The sequence below is a fragment of the Neophocaena asiaeorientalis genome, unplaced genomic scaffold (genome assembly GCF_003031525.2).
Source record: "Neophocaena asiaeorientalis asiaeorientalis breed wild unplaced genomic scaffold, Neophocaena_asiaeorientalis_V1.1 scaffold25, whole genome shotgun sequence".
In the NCBI taxonomy this organism is placed as follows: Eukaryota; Metazoa; Chordata; class Mammalia; order Artiodactyla; family Phocoenidae; genus Neophocaena; species Neophocaena asiaeorientalis.
Genome location: NW_020172492.1, coordinates 7,582,657 through 7,603,402, shown reverse-complemented (window position 1 = coordinate 7,603,402; position 20,746 = coordinate 7,582,657). Strand labels below are relative to the sequence as shown.

Here is a 20,746-nt window from a genome sequence, read left to right as displayed (position 1 = left end):
TAATCATTGGAGTGGAGGTCAAAGTATTCAGAGACAGGGGTTCTGGAAAAACTATCTATATGATGATTGAAAACTTAGCAAAGTTATGAGAGTGATTGTGGAGATTAAATTAGAAGCTACAGTCTTGAACAAAGGGAGTGAACTGAAGTCTGCAGAGGACTGCAACAAGGAAGGATAGTGGGTGAGATAATCTAATGATTAGAGCTTCAAACCTCCAGTTTTTAAAGGGAAGGGTGGATAAGATTGGAAGAAACAATGTGAAGTAAGACCACCTTCACCACCTCCAGGCCTAGTAGGATAAGGGGTGTAAAAGAGAAAACAGCCTCTGATTGAGAGAGCTGCAAGGGAAGCCCTGTCTTCAGGGAAGAGCCAGGTATTAGGAGAAGTGAATACTCACAGAAGCAATAGAAGATCTGGGAGATTTTTCTAATAATGAACTGTAAGATCCAGAGTGCACAGTGAAAGGGTTTGGGGATCAGGAGATAAAAATCTGATAAGAGATGAGGGTTACTGGGGACAATTGTATTTCTGGTGATGACTGATACAGTCAGAAATTGATTTGAGTGTGTGATGCAATCAGTGTTCAGAGTCTTTAAGGGAGGTTGCATGGAAGAGGCTGTGAATATTGATGGGGTAAACAGGAAAGGGGGGAATGGGGGTGCGGACTGCCCAAAGGCACAGATATGAAGACATGGGGATCTTTGGAAACCATTTCAGAGGCTCTGTACCCCAGCTACAACCACAGTGCATAGCCCATTTCAAGATCATTGTTCTTTCCATTACCCTGTGCTGAATTGTAATGGGTAACATTGGGAGCCTTGACACTTCTCAGAAGCCAATGCAGGTATGGAAGTTGGAAGAAGAGCAGTCTTAGCAGGGGCACTTGAACTTTGGGGGTCTCCTCTTCACTCCTGCTTTTGAAGGCATGAAAGTTTAGAGAGCGGATGGGGCAATGATACTAAGACAAGTGAAGTCCCGGAGCCATTTCTTTTCATTATTTTCCCAGCTGTTCCCTATCGTACACATTATCTTCATCCTCTCCTCTGTTTCCGTTGTGTCACTTCCTTTTCAGTTTTTACTTACATTATTTTCTCTATCTGTAATGATATCTATCCACTTCTGAAAACCTGACTTTCTCTGTCACACTTTTCTTCATGTCCTGTCAGTATCAGTTTTTCTCTTCTGCCTTTCTACAGTATTGTATCGCATTATCACCCTCCCAGAGATCACCAGGAAGCGTGGTTTATTTGAAAGGAAACAAGTAGGCAGAAGAGAATTAGAAATTCCAGTGATGTTAGGGATTTCCCTTATGAGACTCATTTCTCTTATCAGTATTTAATTACAGTTTTGCTGAGCATCTTAGTAGATGTTGCACACATAGGACACAGCTGAGGTTTATCAGCTAGCAAGCACATAGGCATTCTTATCTGTTGTCTTGTGAGCTTTTCCCCTCTGACCCAGGCACTCTGCATTATCGATACATAATATTTTCTCACTTTGCAGCTGCACACCTGCGTTATGGCTATGCTCTTATCCTGAGATGAGCTATCAGAATAGGCATCACTGTGTGTCACTGCATATAGTATTTTATTTATACCTCTGTGAGCTCCATGAAGGTGGGGATACAAAGCTTCTTCATACACTCTGTATAATTACACCCAATACATTCCCCATGTATTTGATAAATATTCATGAACGAATGAATAAATGAATGAATGCTGATTTTTAAAAGATTGGTAAAATTGTTACATAAAAGAGTGAACATATCTTAAGAACAAAGTAGGTAACTGAAATATTTTTATATTGGTGAAATTTCTGAACTCCAAAGTTGAAATTCTAAATGAGTCCAGAAAGAAAAACAACAATAACTGTTACGTAGCATAGTATAAAAATCAGAGGCATCAGATTTCCCATTACTAAAATGGGTTCTTACAAACTCATTAAAAAGACTTTAAAATTATTAAAAATATTTTAAAGCTAGAGTTCTATATCCTGCCAGTGCTGTTTGTAGAGATTTCCTGTCAACTGAGTATAAAAGTATAAATAAAGAAATGGAAGGAAAAGAATATGTCCAGGCTAATCACAAACAAATATATTGGACTATTCTTCAAATAAAAGGAAAGATTCTCAAACTATTAGACAAAGTAACAATAAAATATCATTTTGTACCATTTGAGATAAGATACAGAGCTTTTCTCAAACATTGATAGAGAAAATGTACATGGTTCTTAATTTTTTTTTTTTTTGGAAAGCAAGATGAAAATATCTAAAAATGTTTAAAATACATAAACCCTTCAAGGATTAAGAATATACATACAAGGATATAAATTGAAAGATTCTTGATAGGAACATAAAATGGGAAAAAACAGTGGCTGAATAAATGATCATATACCTATACTGTTGTAGAATTATTAAAAAATGAATCAAATTTTTATACTAGTAGACTTGGAGGGATTTTCATGAGGCATATTAAATAAGAAATGCAAGATGAAAACGTTTATAATATAATGGATTTTTATAAGGGGGAAAGTAAAACATATGCACTTGTATGTGTACATATGCATATGAATAAGATGTACCTTTCTGTATATTGATACAAGTAGTGGCTTGTAGTTGCTTTTGTATTTGTATATAAACTTTGAAAGACTATAGGGGAATAAACACCATTTTGTTACACTTAATGAATAAATTGATTAATAGATTTAGGCAAGGGACATCAGTGGTTACTAAAATTATTAGATGGAAGACTAATGGTAAACTGGATATTTTCAGGGCACTGAAGCATCACTCCACAAATAGCTGCCTGTCCTTAAGGGGAAAAAATATAACATTATAGAGGAAAGTTAAGGCCGCCACAGCTCTAGTGTGATCATTTTAGAAATGCTATTAGGATAACCAAGCATTAGGTACATAATGATATGATGCTATAGATTAGAAGAAGATGTGATATTCTTTGTTTTTAAAAAAATTAATTTTAAAATGCACATGTTAAAATTAAAAGTTCACAGCTTGATTAATATGAACTTGATTAATGTTCCCAAAGTTGAACAGTCCTGTATACCAAACATCTAGAAACAAAATAGACCACTGTCTGCCCCACAGAATCTGCCCCCTCTCTCCAGTGTTGCCAATTCCCTAGTTCCTCCTCCCCTAAATTATCACCCTTCTGGCTTCCACCACCAACTATAAAGTCAGCTTTCCATGTGTGTTTAACCTGAATCTTATTTATCTTATAGGTCTAAATTCCCTTCTAAAAGAACTTCTCTAAGTTCTTCTAAAAAATAGAAGAACATGCTAAATGACAACATGAGTTAACTATCTAACAACTCCAGAAAGTGGTACTTTCTAAAGGACAACTTGCCATATCTCTGCAGTCACAGCTGGAAGTGGAGAAAAGGAAACAATTGTTAAAAAAGACATAAAGATTACAGTACACTGAATTCATGGTCTTGATTGGATCCCAACTAAAACCAGCTGTAAAATACTATTAAGACAATGGGGGAAATTTGAATTTGGATTGGGTATTTATGATAGTAAGGAACTATTTTTAACTTTATTGTGAAAATTACAGTTTGGCCATGTAGAGTAATTTTTTTGTTACACATTGAAATAGGGATGAAATGTTATATCTATGATACGTTTGAAAATATTTAAGAAAATATAGAGGAATAAGTATAACAAACTGTAATCATTGCCCAATCTAGACTAGATTATAGGTATATGAGTCTTTACCATATTATTCTCTCTTCTTTATTATGTGATTGAAAATTTCTGTAACATTTAGAAAAGACACATCAGGGGCACCCATATATTACATAGATTATATCCACTGTAAAATGAGAAGGTATAATTTAAGTAGTGACTCCAGATTTGCCTGCATTATATATTTAAAACATTGTATGTGTTAATCAGAGACATTTTCTTCTTCACCTGACTTTATATGTCTATTTTATTGATATTGTTAATAGTCTAAACCTTTCTAGAGTTTAATCCAAATTTCCTTACAAAGGATTTCACACTAATAGATATATTTGAACTTGTTTCAATTTCAGTATTACTGGAACCACTTAATAGGTTTTTCCTTCAAACTTCCATTTTCTTGTGCTCTGTAGAAATTCAATATGAAGTTAAGAAGGGATTGTTAGGTAAAATTATAAGGGTTAAATCTTCCTTATTTTCTTATAGTGGTGCTAAGTAGACTTCTTACTCTTTAATTTCAAAATGGAAGTTTTTGAAAAGATTGCTTTATATCTGAATCTTTTTTGCGGTACACGGGCCTCTCACTGTTGTGGCCTCTCCCATTGCGGAGCACAGGCTCCGGACGCGCAGGCTCAGCGGCCGTGGCTCACGGGCCCAGCTACTCCGCAGCATGTGGGATCTTCCTGGACCGGGGCACGAACCCGTGTTCCCTGCATCAGCAGGCGGACTCTCAACCATTGCGCCACCAGGGAAGCCCTGAATCTTTCTTTTATTACACAGGTTCTTTTTCATGTTTAAAATGGCATTTTAACAGAAAAATATCTCCTTTAAAAAGAATGTCTAACAAAAATATGATTAAATACCAAATATAATTACAAACAATAAAACCAAAAACTGGTAAAGGCCAGAAGCACTGTCAGCTTAATTTATGCTATACTTTCAAATGTCTAGGATATTATTGAACTAGATTTGAGATTACTGTAAAATCTGTACTTTGATAGTGTAGGTCATCTATGGACTATAGATGGTATAAATGTTATTGTTTCCTTATAGTAAAATCCTTAAAGTGAAAGCACATTTAGAGCTTTATTATGATGATTTTCATAATCTGTTGGGCCTCCAGTCTAAGTTAAGCTAAATATTCTTGATAGTTCACTAGTTAATACACTATATATACTGAGCTTTCTGTTATAAAAATATTACAAAGATTTTATATAGATCTGTAGCTCAGTTTGAACTAGAGAAATAAAATGATTTAAAAGATATAGTTAAGCAATTTGGTATCTTAGATCATTTCAGCTCAGAACCAATTCATACTCACAGAATAAGTACCATTTATTGATTTGTTTATTTAAAGATACACATAGTTCCCTTGAAATTTCAATGATCTTAATTGCACCCAGTGACTTTTATTTGGTTGCCTGTTATGGAGAGGTCTCATTGACCTGGTGCTTGTTCTTTTCAGCAAGTGGTGAATTTCAATTAACTCTTTCTCTGCAAAAAAGGAGGAAACTGGTTTCTCTGCACTTCTATATCTGGGATCAAAAAAGTCCTGACACTTACAAAGCCTACTGACAAAGTTATGTTTTAATTTTCTCTTGATGTTTCATTCAGAGTCTGTATTCATGGATTTATTTAAATATAAGAATCAATTTATGTGAAAAGGTGACAAGTTATTAATGATAAAAATGCATATATTATGAAACATTTCATCCCAGGTAATGGAATCAAATGTAGTCCTGCGATGGCTGTAATAGAACATTGCTAGGTATCATTTTCCTAGACCTTGGTTTGCACAGTTTGCTACAAAGATTTCATTAACAATGAATGTGTTTTCCATGTAGAATCGTAAGTTATGTGCTACCAACTATTTTCTTTGTTTTGTTTGGATTTAGAAAAATGCAATTTAGAAAAGATCATAGAACCTCTTCTTCCATGCATAAAAGCAATAGATGATTTTGGTGAAAGAATTCATTCCATTCTACATTTTGTTGATACTACTAGGTAGTCAGAGTTTCTGTTTGGTGCTATGGTGTATAACGTCATGAAATGATATTCCTGCCTACAAGAAACTACAGTCTAATACAGAAATATTAGAATTAGTCTGAAAATAACAAGAAGCCATGCCAAGACGAGAACAAGATCAGTGCCCTAAGACATAAGAAGAAATAGTTTCAGACTTAAAAGAGAACAAAAGTATAAACTGTTGCTTCTTGATGAGGGTACATGTAGCTGTAGAAAACCTGTAGTTTTAAATGGAAGCCGCTATAGAGGCCAAGACTGTACTAAAAGTACTCTGAGAAATTTATACCTAAAATAGCTCAGAATTTTAAACTAAGTTTGGCACCTGGGAATGAAAAATAAGATCTATAAGAAAAATGTAGTTCTTTATAGCCCTAGACCTTTATGACAGTGCAAAAAGAATAGTCTCCTAGTAGGGCATTAATCCTAATTAATACTAATTAATTGCTTAACATATCTAAAAAGAGAGGGGTGAGAAAACCTGCGAAAATCCTTAAACAGTCAAAGAGCTAGAGTTCAAAGCTATTTCCAGCCTTTGTCTTGCCAAATGGCAAGGGAGGAAAATAATGGTCAATAAATAAGTATGCTTTCCTTTTGGAGTCAAGGGAAACTAGCTCTTCTTTTTTTCTGTCATGGCAAACTATTCCAATCCTACCTAAACTCCAATATTTTGGCTTCCTTTTTACAGTAGTACAGTATAAATGTATATTTAGTTAAATGGACATGATCAGCATTGAGTAAAATACAACTAGTTGACATTATGACTTACGGATATATCTTTTGAAATTAATTATTTCAAATGGGTTTCTAAGAGCTAGATATAATCTGGAATCATTGAAAAACAGAAGTGTTGGAATTTCTAATCTTGAGTACCAGCCTCCAAACTTGGTTCTTAAAGTAGTTCTCTTAAAAAATTTTTATTTTATATTGGAGCATAGTTGATTAACAATGTTGTGTTAGTTTCAGCAAATCAGTCAGTTACACATATACATGGATCTATTCTTTTTCAAATTCTCTTCCCATTTAGGTTATTACAGAATATTGAGCAGAGTTCCCTGTGCTATACTGTAGGTCCTTGTTGGTTATCTATTTTAAATACAGTAGTGTGTATATGTCAGTTACAAACTCTGAACTTATCCCTCCCCACCACCTTTCCCCTTTGGTGACCATAAGTTTGTTTTCTGAGTCTCTGAGTCTGTTTCTGTTTTGTAAATAAGGTCATTTGTTATTTTCTTAAGATTCTGTATATAAACAATATCATATTTGTCTTTCTCTTTCTAACTTACTTCACTTAGTATGAAAATCTCCAGGTCCATTCATGTTGCTGCCATTGGCATTATTTCATTCTTTTTAATGCCTGAGTAATAACACATTGTATATATGGACCACATATTTTTAAATTTTTATTGGAGTATAGTTGATTTACAATCTTGTGTTACTTTCTGCTGTCAGCAAAGTGAATCAGTTATACATATACATATATCCAGTCTTTTTTAGATTATTTTCCCATATAGGTCATTACAGTGTATTGAGCTCCCTGTGCTATAGTAGGTCCTTGTTAGTTGTCTGTTTTATATATAGTAGTGTATATGTCAATCCTAACCTCCCGATTTATCCCTCTCCCCCTTTCCCCCCCGGTAACGATAAGATTGTTTTCTACATATGTAACTCCATTTCTGTTTTGTAAACAAGTTCACTTGTCTCATTTTTTTTAGATTCCACATATAAGCTATATCATATATTTGTCTTTGTCTGACTTCACTATTACAATCTCTAGGTCTATCCATGTTGCTGCAAATGGCATTATTTTGTTCTTTTTTATGGCTGAATAATATTCCACTGTATATATGTACCACATCTTCTTTATTCATACCTATGTCGATGGACATTTAGGTTGCTTCCAAGTCCTGGCTGTTGTAAATAGTGCTGCAGTGAACATTGGAGTGCATGTGTCTTTTTGAATTATGTTTTTCTCCAGATATAAGCCCAGGAGTGGGATTGCTTGATCATATAGTAGTTCTGTTTTTACATTTTTAAGGAACCTCCATAGTGTTCTCTCTAGTGGCTGTATCAATTTACATTCCCACCAGCAGTGTAGGAGGGTTCCCTTTTCTCTACACCCTCTCCAGCATTTATTGTTTGTAGACTTTTTGATGATGGCCATTCTGACTGGTGTAAGGTGATAATCTTATTGTAGTTTTAATAATTTGTGATGTTGAGCATCTGTTCATGTGTCTCTTGGCCATCTGTATGTCTTCTTTGGAGAAATGTCTATTTAGATCTTCTGCCCATTTTTTGATTGGGTGGTTTGATTTTTTGATACTGAGCTGCATGAGCTGTTTGTAATTTTTAGAGATTAATTCCTTGTCTGTTACATCATGTATAAATATTTTCTCCCATTCTGTGAATTGTCTTTTCATTTTGTTTATGGTTTCCTTTGCTGTGCAAAAGCTTTTGAGTTTAATTAGGTCCCATTTGTTTATTTTTGTTTTTATTTTCATTACTCTAGGAGGTGGATTGAAAAAGGTCTTGCTGCAATTTATGTCAGAGTGTTCTGCCTATGTTCTCCTCTAAGGGTTTTATAATATAAGGCCTTACATTTAGGCCTTTAATCCATTTTGAATTTATTTTTGTGTATGGCGTTAAAGAATGTTCTAATTTCATTCTTCTATATGTATCTGTCCATTTTTCCCAGCACCATTTATTGAAGAGACTGTCTTTTCTCCATAGTATAGTCTTTCCTCCTTTGTCATAGATTTATTGACCAATCCAGATGCATGGGTTTATTTCTGGGCTTTCTATCCTGTTCTATTGATCAATATTTCTGGTTCTGTTTGCCAGTATCATACTATTTTGATGACTGTAGCGTTGTAGTACAATCTGAAGTCAGGGAGCCTGATTCCTTCAGCTCCATTTGTCTTCCTCAAGATTGCTTTGGTTATTCGAGGTCTTTTGTGTCTCCATACAAATTTTAAATTTTTTTCTTCTAGTTCTGTGAAAAATGCCATTGGTAATTGGATAGGGATTGCATTGAATCTATAGATTGCCTTGGGTAGTATAATCATTTTAATAATACTGATTCTTCCAATCCAAGAACATGGTGTATCTTTCCATCTGTTTGTGTCATCTTCAGTTTCTTTCATCAGCGTCTTATAGTTTTGTGTGTACAAGTCTTTTGCCTCCTTAGGTAGGTTTATTCCTAGGTATTTTATTCTTTTTGATGTAATGGTAAATAGGATTGTTTCTTTAATTTCTTTCTGATCTTTTGTTGTTAATGTATGCTAGAGATTTCTCTGCATTAATTTTGTATCCTGCAACTTTGCCAAATTCATTAATGAGCTCTAGTAGTTTTCTGGTAGCATCTTTAGGATGTATTTCTTTAAGGATGTATTTCTTTAAGGGCCTGAACCAACCGTTAATTGTCCTGAGAAGGACATTGAGATCTGTCTTGACCTTGTAAAGTCAGGAAACATAATATGTGCCAAATCTGGAGATTCTGTTCTCTTATATTCCGGACCGGGGCACGAACCCTTGTCCCCTGCATCGGCAGGCGGACTCTCAACCACTGCGCCACCAGGGAAGCCCCCGGATGATAATTTTGACCTTGATTTGTTAACTTGTGGTATAAAATACTCAAGAAATCTGTACCTAGGAAGATTTGCTCAACTAAAAATTCCTTCTACCTTAGAGAAAAATGAAAGTATATTTGATTTAGTTGTTTCTTCCTCAGCTCTGTAGAAGATAACATCTGTTATATAAATAAAATTTGTGAAGACATTACTGTGGATGGTTAGGATTTTTCTAATATGTTTAAACTGAAACTAGAACCTTTTCAAGCAGTTCAAGATGAAAATTTGTGCATTTATGGTGCAATCAATGAGATCTTTTCAGCTCAACTCATGCCAGGAGATATTTCTTCATACTTGGTGGACAAGTTTTGCTTTGCCATGATTAATTTTTTAGCTCGTGTTTATGTTTAAAATTAGTTAATTATAAAGAAAATGCATGTGATGCACAAGTAACTGAGGCCCATTCTGGGAGATAAAAGGTGAATTCATTCATTCATTTTGGATTTTTTCCATATATTCAGTAATATGTGAATAATCATATATGAATTCTTAATAAGTTTCAGGCACTTTGCTAAGTTCTGGTCTTACAATATTGAATAAAAAGAAAGTGGTCTCAGATCTCATGGATTTAGAAGCTTTGATAAATGAATAAAGTTGAATGAATTAATGATATAAATTCATATTATTTTTTCTATATGAAAATATTAGGGACCAACAGTATTAAATAGAATATGGTGAATGGTTGAGAATTTCATCTGTTGCATTTTAAAACTAACATTGTTTTCTAAAAATGAAAGAATGTTACATAACCAAAGCATAGTGAGTCTTTTTGTTAGTTAACACAGCTTGTGATGGACTGACCCAGTTAGAGGCCCAAGAGTACTGTTAAATTTAAGAACTAAGATTCCAGCTGCCAGTACCCTGTCAAGAATCCAGATGGTGCTTTTGGAAGAACACATTTTCAGTAATTTGTCATCATTTAATTCCATCATTAGTGAAGCAAGATCTTCATAAATTGAGTGGATTGTGTTATACCAAGAGTTTTAATATATTTATTTTTACCACATTGAAACTATGCAAAATAGGAATATGTATACTTAAGATGAAATAACTTTCTAAGAAAAGTTAATATGTGTTAGTCTTGAAACTACTTCCTTTGAAACTCATTGAAATGTCGTGAAGGCAAACGTTTCGTCATATTGATCATTGTGTCCCAAATTTTGAGCTTCTTTTTTAGTTGTTTAACATAGCCAAATACTCTTTCAGGTGGGTGATCCAGTCCTAGGAATATGGGAACACTGATTGTATCAGTACAATTTGGGGTGAGGTTAGCATAGTCCTGTTGTGATCCTATCCAAGCATCACACATTGATCTCCCTCTTCTATTCTCTTTGAAATGCCTGAAGCTCTGATGTAATTCCAGCTGAAATTTTTACTCCTCTCAAGCTGCCTTGATGTTTACAATGTTCTTCAGAATGTCAAAGGGCTCCCACATATCCCTAGCTGCCCGTTTTTCTTTACTCACTGTTTATTCAGTGATTTTATTGAAGGATTCCAGACTCTATAAACTTAATTTTCACATTCACTGTGATACTTTTTTTTTCTTCCTGTGGGTCCGTGTTACTAGTTGAACAACTTTTACCATCCATTATGGATCTAAACAGTTCTCTAAGAAGTATGTAAATAAATGGCTTGAAAGAAGCCATAACCAAACCACGGTGTACTCATCCAATGCCAGAGAGCATAGTAGGGCACTAAGAAGTAAAGATTATTGGCAGAATGTGTTATAACACTGTTGTACTCTGAGATGGAGATTAGTCTGCAGGTGTTTTATTAGGGAACATTTCTGGGATCAACACCAAGGGAAAGAAGGGAAGGAAGCAGGAGTGGGCTAAGGGAAAAATTGTCATGAACTCTTGATGGAGGCTTCAGCCGGCTCCATAAAGAGCTTATGAAATGGGAAGCACCTTTTAGAATTGTACCCAGTTGGGGCAAGGGCCCCAGGGGTTCATATCCCCATGTCTGACCAGTCATTGGATGTGACTTGACTGTTCTCAGATGGCTTACAGCTGAAGCCTTTCTTTCAGCAGCACTCCCCACAGTCCTAAGGGAAGATCTTTGATGCCTGGAGGTATCTGTTCCAAATACTCCTTGGCCAATATTATCCAGTGAAATATTCCATGCCACCACTCACTGACTGAGAGCCTGCAATAGTGCTCAGAGAATGAGGAGAAATAAGTATCAGTGTTATTTCATGGATTTGTTTCATACACACAGATACATACATGCATATAAATATATATTTGTATATTTTTAAATAAAAATCATTTTAGTATATTTAACTGTCATTTTTAGTTGTGAATTATATATTCAAATGAACTTATTACTTCATAATCTTGGATGAACAGCACATATTTAAATGGCTGCAAGCACTTCATTACTAGTCTTGTGAAACTTTAAAATATTTCTGCCTTTTTGTCATGCATTTTTCTTTTTCAAAAAAAAATTTTTTTAATTTTCTAAAATGATGTTGAAATTACCAAGCAGAAATTCTGTGACATTTCTATGGTATCAGACCTTAAAAGTGACATGTAATCCACTATGCCAATTTAACAATGGACTCCAGCGATCTTTCAGTCTGATACTTAGACCACCACTGGTCTCAATTAGTTCCAATTTAATGGCAGTCATTCTTTTTTAACATGATCTGATTTAGTGAGGAATGAGCTGGACTAAGTACTAATTCACCTAAGATTGGCCAACAAATAGTAAACAGATGGTAACAGCTTTGACTGGATTTAGATTTAAATATGGGCTAGAAATCAAATAATGACTGTACCATAGAAATTTCTATGCTTTTATTGAATTCACTTAATATCTATTGCTTCCTAGGTACGTGTTCAAGATACATTTTTTAGGTTTGGAAAATTATTAATGAAACTTATTAAAATATCACCATTTTGTTTATATGTAGATACATGTATATACATGAATTTATATCATAAATATATACATACATAAATTGCTGAAAATAGCTTTAATTTAGATAAGCTAAAAATAAGTTTAGAATATGAAACGTTTGAAATTTTGCTTAGTCATCTTTTAAATTAGTAGTCGATATACATGTCACTTTGGTATGGATGAAATTAATGATGTTAGCTCATTGGGCCTCGGGATTCACTGAGTCTAAATATAAACCATTTAACGTGGACACTAGAATGTTTCTCCATATGGGCAAGGACATTATCTTCCTGTCCATTGCTGTGCATTCAGCACCTAGCCCAATGCTTGTTTAATTTTAAGCTCAAAAAATATTTGTCAAATAAGTGAATAGATGTATATTTAAGTGACATTTATTAAATCTGTCAATATACACTTTATATTTGTGTACATTCTTTTTAATAACACAAAATTTGCTGAGTAATATTTAGCTCTAGGGTGTGGACAGAGGTGAGTGTATTAGGAGTATATATTCTCTTCCAGAACTTATTTATTGCTGGTCAAACTATAAAACTATCTTTTTGAAATGAATTTATGTAAGTTATGGCACAAATAAGTGCACTCATTTCCTGGGTTTAAATTAATTTTGAAAATCAGTAGATATCTTTGCATCATTTAAAGGTACCATATTTCTTTAATATTTTAAATACTGTGTTACATGTTAAAGGACTCAACATAATGTCACTGGAGATGTTCTTCATAATTCTTTTAAAACATACTAAATGATATTCTATCTGCATCATTAGGTTACCGTACAACACTGTCCTTTGAGAATATGGGTTTGCTATCATTTCTAGTTGTAATTACTTCTCACAAAAACCGTACAGGCTTATTGAAATGACTTGATGTGTGAAGGTTGAGAAGACAATGCCTATGATCACTGTAAATACCTGCGGCTTGATCGCACGGCGTGCTTATTTCACATAGGCTCACTCTTACAAGGTGCCATATTTCTGGGTATGATGTTTTAATCCTCTCCAGCATTTATAGTTTCTCTATAAAAGTCTGAAGTTTGAGATTTCTTGTAACTCAAAGTTTCTCAACCTCGACACGTTTGACATTTTGGACCAGATAATTATTTGCTTTATGGGGGTACACTGCATTGTAGGATGTTTAGAAACATCTATTTTCTCCATTTACTGGATGCCAATAGCAACTTCCACCTCAGTTGTGAAAATCAAGTGTCTCCAGATATTGTCAAATGTCACGTGAAGGCAAAATCACCCCTGGTTGAAAACTACTGCATGACTTTCTCTTCAGTGCACGCGTGAGTGTGTGTACAGTAGGATTTTCAGGGGAATGTTAGTGTTTCCAAATTTTGCCAGGGTAAAAATTAAGAATGAAATGTCAAATGCCGCTCAGTCTAAAGAGAGGTGCCCTGGAGCTACCCAAGATGGGGACCAGGCACCTTGCCCAAGGGCTTTCTTGGAGGCAGAACTAGCTCTCCTTTCCCACACGTCACCCTAGTCCTCCTCTCCCCATATACTGGTCGATAGGAAAAGAGAATAATCAGATGGGTGATTCCTGCACAGATGGGAATGCAGAGCTTCTGCAAAGCTTGCTCACTCAGGAAATTGCTGGGGGGACTGCATGAGAGCTTCTGAAGCATGTGCCTGTGCGCTGGGAGGGAGTTATATTAGAAGGTAGGATAAATAGTCAAGTGGCTTGACCAGTCACTTACTGATTCTGATGTTTGACTTACACATAAGAGTTATTTGAAGATTCTTATCTCGTGTTTTTGTTTCTTTGCCAGTTTGTTTTTGGGTGTGTTTGTGTATTTTCATTTCTTTTGTGCAAATACCAAAGAGTAAACTTTCTAGATCAAGGAGTGATAGGTTGTACATTTAACTTTAGAAGAAACCGCCAGAGCTTTTTCCAGCAGGCAGCAAAGCCTTCTCTTCATCTTCATAAGACAGTTAACGTCACCACGTTAGGCTTTGGTTTCTTTCTCCTCTCTGCCTTCAAACATGGGAGCAACTCGAGCCAGAATGATGGTAGAAGAATATCTGCATATTTAGAATCAGGTATAAGATTGGAAGTTTTAAATAGATCGGACCAAGTTTAATTGACAAAACTGACTAGAAATTCGTAAAATCTGTCACAAATAATACTATATACAGGAGATGAAGATATGACAAACCACAGTATTGGATAAAAATAAAATTCTTCTATATTTATGCCTCAAAGAGTTAGTTAAGACTGGAATAAACTTGTTTCACACAGTACACACACACACACACACACACACACACGTGCGCTAGTGTATATGTGACAAAGCTCAAATATACAGTCAAAATTCAGAAGTGAAGCATTAAAATCTTTTTTTTTTTTTTAAACAGATCTTAGCTTAGCTTTGGAGCTGCCATTTCTTCTCATGGAGTAAAAAACCAGAAACAAAACTCTACCTGATAAGCATGACTCTTTAAGTTTAAAGCTCTGTCACTTTGGGGTTAAAATTATTTTTAGGTAAAATTAACTCATTTAATATTCAAACCCAACCAATTTAAGACTAATTTTTTCTCTCTGCTTACTTCTTCTCTACCCAGAGTGAGGCAAATGAAGTGTTCAGGGCATCTGCATAGCCCTGATATCAGTGAAGGGGCATTGGGTCCATGGAGGCCATGGTCTGTGGTCATGCTTAGTTGTACAATCATGCTTAAAATTTTAGCATCATCCTGCAGCCTCAGTCTGTGTGCTGCTCAAGTCTCCACAGCTGATACATTGCAGGTAATGAGCTCTCAGGGAGCCCAGAACTGTTCCCTAGTAATAGCCTCAACCAGTGCTTCATAGTGTCACTGGTAGCTGAACTCAGCTCTGTCCTTCCCCTGGTTCCCTAACTTTAAGCTATTTATGCAGAACTTCTTATATATAGTCTAGCTTTGGGCAAAGTTTTAGTTTTTAACAATTTTAACTCAGGCCTTCATAGGCATGCTTTAAATTAGTTTGTTTAACAAAGACCAGGTGAACTTTTTCTTTTAGAGTTATTGGTAATGCTGATGGCAATTTTTCTTATATTGGATTGGCCAAAAAGGTCGTTCGGGTTTTTCCATAACATCTTTGAAAAACCCGAACGACCTTTTTGGCCAACCCAATATTTGAGCTCCACTTGATAAATCCCTTACATATACAACTTCTTTACAAGTTTAACCATGTAGTCAAACAGACATTTTCAGGATCTGTTAATCATTAAAGTACCATTCCACCATTATTTGAAGTCCCCCACCAAGTTTTGTTATATCTGTTTTCCACTCATCACCTAATTTTGCAATGTAACAGCATTTAGAAGATGGATTTTACAAAACTCAAGGTAAATGATACACATAAGTAAATACACTAAAGTAAGAAATTTATAACATTTATATATGAAAATTACAACACTATTAAAAGCAAAGCAGTGTGTCCTTTATCATGCTGTTTGCCCTGAAAAAAAATGATTTCTTAAAGAAATGAAAGGATTAGATATAGGAAGAGAGATCAGAAGGACATGATGACTGTAACTGTTTTATATTCTTAAAGCACTTATGACAATAAGGTATTCAGTATATCATCAGCATTCCCAATGTTAATTATTCATAAAAACAACTTTGGCATCCATCCAACTGTAAATGTAATTAATTTGCTTCTGTCCTTCAAATACAAAATAAAATCCATGTTGTAATTTTTTCCTCAAGAAAGAAAAATTGAATTTTAATTTTTTCAAAGAATCAATTCTAATTTTTTCTACTAAGGTATTTGTCAAATATAACCCATAAATATTAAGAATATTTTTTGTTAATTGTTCAATCATTGACTAATAATATCTTATCCTTGTGCTTGCTTCAGCAGCACATACACTAAAATTGGAACAATGCCGAGAAGATTAGCATGGCCTTGTGCAAGAATAATAGTCTATCCTTTTAAGGGAAAAACTTCATGGAAATTAAAATTGGATAAGATGTGTTAGAAAATACTGGATTATTTAAAAATTATAAGTACATATTTCAGTTAGCTCTGTTGCCTAATTTTTTTTGCTTCTTATAGTACAGAGGCATACCTCAAAGATATTGTGGGCTTAGTTCCAGACCATTGTAATAAAGTGAATATTGCAATAAAGTCAGTCATATATATTTTTTGGTTCCCAGTGCATATAAAAGTTATGTTTACACTATGCTGTTGTCTATTGTATGCAATAGCATTATATCTAAAAAACCAATGTACGTACCTTAATTAAAAAACATTTATTGCTAAAAAAAATGCTAACCATCTGAGCCTTCAGAGGTTCCTCATAGTACCATCAAAGATCACTAATCACAGATCACCATAACAAATATAATAATAATGAAAGGGTGAAATATTGAGAGAATCGCCAAATGTGACACAGAGACAGTAAGTAAATACTGTTGGGTAAATGGCACCGATAGACTGAATCAACACAGGGTTGCTGCAAACCTTCAGTTTGTAAACTGCAATATCTGTGAAGCACAGTAAAGCAAAGTGCAATAAAACGAGGTATGCCTGTAATGTTCTGCTCCATAATTTTGGTTATTCATAAGCACTGATGAGAGCATTGCTGTCTTATTTATATCGGTGTTTGCTATACAATTGTTTTGACTTTTGTATATGCTTAAAATTTTTTTACACAAAAATATTTGAAAACTATTTTGCTCACATTGGGGAAATATTCTGGATCTCATTTTTGCTGTGTAACGATATTACCATTAACTTAGCAGCTTGAAACAGCACAAGTTTATTTTCCCAGTGTCAGTGGTCAAGAATCTAGGTATGACTTAGTTGAGTTTTCTGTTTTAAGGTCTTACAAGTCTGTTATCAAGGACATGCTGGTTAGGGCGGTGGTGTCATTTGAGGTTCAATTGAGGAAGGATGCACTTGCAAGTTCATATGGCTGTTGGCAAGATTCAGTTCCTTAAGGTCTGTCATCCTGAGATCTTTAGTCACCTGCTTGCTGTTGGCTGGAAGCCACATTCAGTTCCTTATCACTTGGACCTTTCCAAAGAGCAGCTGAAATGCCAGCAAGGGTGAGAGTTAGCAGAGACAGTTTTCTAATAATACAGAAGTTGAGTTACGATCTTAATCTATATTTCTCTTTTTGCACCATTTCTGTACTGTTTTGATTAGTGTAGCTTTGTGTTATAAAGTCAGGGAGCCTGATTCCTCCAGCTCCATTTTTCTTTCTCGGAATTGCTTTGGCTATTCAGGGTCTTTAGTGTTTCCATACAAATTTTAAAGTTTTATGTTCTAGTTCTGTGAAAAATGCCGTTGGTAATTTGATAGGGGTTTCATTGAATCTGTAGATTGCCTTGGGTAGTATAGTCATTTTGACAATATTGATTCTTCCAATCAGAGAACATGGTATATCTCTCTATCTGTGACATCTCAGCACCTTTGCCGTATTCTCTGATTTGAAGCAAGTCATGGGTCCCACAGGAGATTGCCTAGGGCATGAATACTAGGAGATGAGGAAAATGGGAAGCCATTTTACAATCTGTCTTTCAAGCCAATTAACAATAGACTTACTGCATAACCGTTTGAAGTAATTTCATAACAGTTATGTTTATGTGCAACTTCAGCTCCCAGAGTACATATGGTATGTAGTCCTTGAATATTCACTGGTATGGTCTGTGGGTAAGTTCACCTGTAGGAAATGCATTATTTCATCTATTTTCTGGTTAAAGGGGATGAGACATAACTTGGTTTGACTAATGATTATGTGTCATGTATTGGCATAGGGATCTTAATTAGGTCTTATTTAATCAGTATGGATATTGCAAAATTTATCTTTTTACATCTGGCTAGAAGGAATCAAATTCATGCATATGTACTTGCATAAGTAAACAAAACATAAATAGCTGCCCTCCTTTGGCAATAAAAATGTTGGGTAGGATGAAAGAAAACAGGGACTAAAAACAGACATAGAAACAACAACCAAGAAAAACATAAAACCTGTAAACAAGTGAGATATTTGAGGGCTCAAGGCCTTTTAAGACTAAGGATTCTAATCTCCCATCATTTTGTGAAGTCTCATACATATGTTTTATATGGTGTTCATGATTAAATTACAAAAGACTTCATAAGTTTACCTTTAAATCTATTGGAGATGTTCAGCAAATGAAATTTGTGGGAAATGAGAAAAGGCGGAATGAGTTTAAAATCTGGCAAGAAGAAAAGAGAGTAACTTGTGTTTGGCAAGATTCGTAATAAAGGCTGCCCAAAATTCTTGGAAATTACAAGAAAGCCTTGGGCATTTCACAGAGGGCATCTAAAAGATGAAGGGTAACTTTGATGACTCAAGCTCAAATTTACAATGATTCTATAGGGGGGAATATTTGAATCTCTCTCTTATAATGAAACATAATCTCAAGGAAGATAATGATTTACCTAAGATGCCCCAGTTAGTGATTACAGGAGTAGGACTCATACTTGGGTGAGTCTAACTACATCTAGTGTACCTTCCACTGCAATCTGGATGGATGCCACAGGTGGAGGGAACTGGAAACAGCTGTAACAGTTCAAGGAAGGTTGTATCGTAATCTCGTATCATTGTGTGTGTGTGTACATGGTGTGTGACTCAAACAATGAAAATATAAATGGTAGTCAATAATCAAACAGTAAATATTTTTGAGGACCAAGCCTTACAGGGCAGTGAAGTTACAATAACTTAGTAGGTACATCCATTTACTATAAAACCTAAGTGTGAAAAAGTGACAAAACTCAAACAGTTCAAACAAAGGCTGCTTTTGGCATGTGATGTAAGGCTATAATATTAGAATGGAGGCTTTACAAATAATTGTATTCAAATATTTAATTAAAATAGAATTAAATTTAAGACTAAAGGACGTAACTCATTACATAGGCAAGTCATGACTGTTACATACATTTTTCATCCAGGACAAACTGTAAAATACTATAATGCATTTCTCTTTAGCTCTGTTAAAATTTTTTGGCAAATGATATGTAGCTATTAATGAAGAATTTTATAGAAATCTGACTTCCCAAAATAAATGTGTGCTTGTAAAAATCAGAACTCTGAACACCATTTGAGCAATTAAAGGAAATGACTTATTAATTCAGAAGAAAAACTTGCATAAATGTGAACTGGTGTGTGGAGAATAATTAAATTGTAATTCCAAAAGGTTAATATAGTGATTTACTTGTCCTGATTTTTTAATTTAGGTAATAGTGCAGATTTTTGCAATATGGCCAACTAATGCATGATTTACTAAAGTTCCAGTACATATGGGAATTGTACATCTGTGCTAAGGTGTTTTGTATGTTACTCTACAATTATTTGATATCAGTATTTTTACATACTGCATGCCAAATTGTATTAGCATTTAGGTTTCAAAAGTTTTAAACTATTCTGAGTGCAACAATAATCAATTTATATATAAAGGTGACTGATGACTGTCCTTGTAAAAGAGCAAGCAGTGAATTTACTGTGCTCTATAGTGTTGTGACAGATATTTAATTTTCCTTATTTACCACTCAAAGTCCCACTTTATTTTGGGCACAATTTCTCAGGCAAATTTTGTTCATTTCTTTTATTTTACATTTTCTTCTTTTTCCAGATTGACAATAGTATTAATCAGGTTCCTAGAAAAAAAAGTTACCATATTAAACTATAAAATTTCACAACTAAAATTTATAATGTGTTGCTATATTATAATTACAGTATATATTTGAATTCCTCTTATGCTATTGTTATTACCCTACAGTTGAGACTGGTAAGTACCTTTTAGTTTATACACTGTACTTCTAAAAGGTAGGCATGCATAGTGTTTAAATTTGTATACTGGTATATGTTGTATAAGTACAACGTGATTTGGAAATAAATTTGCATTTGAAGACCTTTTGCTAAAAAATAGTATTTGAGAACCAGTTTTATTACTTTCATAAGGAATGCATTTTTAAGTGTTCTTAAAGCATTTGATAAAATGCACTAGATAATATTCTTTTTGAAAATTCTAGAATGTTATTGGAGAGTATCTTCAATCATGTTAACTGTATTGACCAATCTATTTGGCAATTTAATAGCTTAAATTTTTAATGTAATGTTTAATGATGGTTGTGGTACTGACCAGGGTTCTTGGCATCCTTAATAGAAACAGGTAAGAGGCCAGATGAGAAACTCAGGCAAGGCTGTACTGCGATTCGTGCTGCAGCACGAGGGAGGAAAAACAAACAACAGGTTCCCTTGCTCTCTCCCTGGTGGAGGGGAAGGGGACCAGCTGGTTCCTTCCTGGGATGAGGGTAGGGGGCGGGTCCAGACGTCAAGCTGGAGGAGTGGCTTAGGTGGTCTGCCCTCCCCCTTGGTGGTGCTGTGTGCAGGGGGCATGCGCAGTACCCTGCTTTTGCTCCCAGCTCCTCAGAAGTGGCAGTTGGGTTTTTGGTCTTTTTGTATCTTGTTCGTAATTTGCCCCAACTGTGCATGCAGTTATTTTTAGTCCCTTATAGTGTCT

At 34.7% G+C, this 20,746-nt stretch overlaps 1 non-coding gene across 1 annotated transcript; it reads left to right on the top strand.

The window, feature by feature from the left end:
- Nucleotides 1-16,099: 16,099 nt before the first annotated feature.
- Nucleotides 16,100-16,205, top strand: LOC112395167 (U6 spliceosomal RNA). Its single transcript, XR_003002310.1, has one exon. It is a non-coding gene; the product is annotated as a U6 spliceosomal RNA (small nuclear RNA).
- The last annotated feature ends 4,541 nt before the right edge of the window (nt 16,206-20,746 follow it).